Genomic DNA, 2,545 nt, shown 5'->3' with positions numbered 1-2,545 from the left:
CAGCCGTCGTGTAGTCGTGCAGCTATCAAAATAGGTCCGTCCATAAGAACGAGTGTATTTTAATATTTGACAGATGTCGTTTGCAGTCTGTCGCCAGCATTGTATTCAACACATTTGGCTAAAGATTTGGATTTGATCTGTGATTGGATGTGAGATTTCCAAAACTGGAGAGTTGGAAGAGTTATTTTGTTTGTTGATGATGATAGTTGATGGAATGTTATTATTTCATTTTATTGCTGTATCAGATTCTACTTTCGGGGAGTCTGGTATGTTGGCTTGCTTGCTAGGATCGTGGATATGTGGGTAAGGTTTAAATTGTCAATATTGGTTTGTGTTTTGTTTAAGTTTTTTTTATTGGCATTATTGTTGTTTTCATAAATTGTTATGTTGGTGAAGTTGATTCTATTGTTTGGTGTGACTGTGCTATAGCTTTTACTGGTTTTGCTTGTGTTTATAGTGGATGCAATGTGATGTGAGGAACACAATGCTAGAGACAGACTGCAGCAGCACGACAGTGAACTGAAAATGGCGTTGTGAATCCTACTCCATGAACGTTTGTGAGAGGGCAGCAGGTCTGGAGAGATCAATAGCTTCAATCACAATACATTATTTTGGGTCGTCTGCTTTATTTTCAGGAAGAAATCTTTTAGGCCCCGTATCAAGTATAGAGAAGCGATTCTGCCTGATATTTGATGCCCTCGGAGCCATCATACACGTGTAAAAGTTTATGTTCTTGAGGTTAGAATGCTAGTGAGCAATGTAAATGGGAATAATGAAAGAAATAAAGCACTCGCGAGCAGTGAAAAACGAATTAAGTAGTAGATGAAATTAAGAAAAGCACTGCGTAAGCGAAAAACAAAAGACGTCTTTACGGCACGAAAGATAGTCGATGACTGAGTCAAATTTAAAAAAAGGTCACTTTATTTCCTTACAATATGGTATAATATATATAGTAGGAGTTCGGATATATCAGTTAGCGCTTTCACGTATTTTGAGCATTACTCCTTAATCAAATGTATATACAGTGATATATGTTCACTTAATGTTCCAAATACATATTATATATTGACCGATATATACGGTATAATCAATCGGAAATTTGAAATTCTTATATAAATGGAGGCAACGCCTAAAATTACCTGATTTTATTTTGGCGTTACGATATGTCATAAGATTAGTGAGAAACCTATATTTTCGCACAGTTAAAGAAGGTGATAAAAAGATTTGCCTTTAGAATAGTTATTATAGTTAGTAAACATATTAGGGGTCATGCCCAGTCTTAAAAAGTTTTCAGCTCATGCCTTTCTCCCACTATCCTCAAAGTAGTAATTTCACTTGCTTCAAGTTTTCGTTCAACCTATTTTGTGTGTTGAACGATTACGCCTTAAAAATCGCTGGCTTGAAATCGGACTTAGAGCCATAGTCTCTTAAGAAACGTCGTTCAGGATAGTCTGTAGAACACTTCCCGTATAAGTTATTTCTGGGTTTTTGTTCCCTGTGAATCGACTAACTAATGTACAGGCATAGAATGGAGGTGGTACGCAATTTCTTAACGCTCAATAGAAATCTATAGAAAAGCGTTTGTAAAGGTTTGAGAAAAATTGTTTTAAAGAAAGCAGTGGCTTCCTGGTAAAATAAGAATGTAAGGAAATAAGGTAAGAAGTTACGAGTGAGATTGATACATCGACTATCATGGATACCATTTATGTGGTACATTTTAATTTCTGCATCAAATTTTACCTCAACGTTCGCCAGAAATTGTTTTCATTTAATTTATTTCCATCGAAAGTTTTCATGAGGTTTGAGAACAGTAAAAATACTTCTTTTATTCGATATGCATTGATGAAACGGCAACCCGAAAAATCGGGTACAATTGTACAACCTCAAACAATGCTCTTAACCAATTCAAACTTGTATGTAGGTACGTTCAAAAATTATTTATTGAAAATACGGGGTCAAACAAATTGAACCCTTTTCATTAATAAAATGGTACATTATTTATGCACAAGAAAACATCAACACATACATATATATGGCTTAAGTATATCACTAATTAAGTACATGAAATGCGGAGTTGAAGTTGAAGCAATTGTAATTGCTGTGAAATTAGATGTACAGATGCAGTGCAGGCCGCAATCCATAAGTCCAGTGACCCATTAACAAATTATGTATGTATGTAAACATGTACTTAAATCTACTCGTAATATCATGCAAATATCAGTTGTTACAACAAACCATTTCGCAAAACAGAAGTTTGTGAATACGTATCCCTATCACTATACGAGTAAAATATATTGACGACCATAAATTCATCAAATTGTCAGGTATGAATCTTAATCTATATATCATAGCTGAAAGTTGTCTGTAATGATTGAAAATCAATCACAAAAGAAAAATCATTAACACAGTTAAATTATAAATGTGATTTCTTTAAAACTTTACACTTTTAATTTAAAAAACACATGCAAATAGAAGAAAAGGAATACTGGATAAAATTTAGTGAAAGAAGTTAATAATATAAAAATTAACTAAAAAATAGCTTTAT

General features: G+C 33.6%; 1 protein-coding gene across 2 annotated transcripts in view; it reads right to left on the bottom strand.

The window, feature by feature from the left end:
- The window catches only part of LOC108968445 (beta-glucuronidase), a 93,441-nt gene that overhangs the window by 23,307 nt on the left and 67,589 nt on the right, over positions 1-2,545 (bottom strand). The gene's annotated exons all lie outside the window — the stretch shown is intronic.

Source organism: Bactrocera latifrons, unplaced genomic scaffold (genome assembly GCF_001853355.1).
Source record: "Bactrocera latifrons isolate USDA-ARS-PBARC rearing strain unplaced genomic scaffold, ASM185335v1 scaffold_216, whole genome shotgun sequence".
NCBI classification, from domain to species: domain Eukaryota; kingdom Metazoa; phylum Arthropoda; class Insecta; order Diptera; family Tephritidae; genus Bactrocera; species Bactrocera latifrons.
Note: the sequence above shows the minus strand (reverse complement) of the source record. Positions and strands in the feature narration are given on the sequence as shown.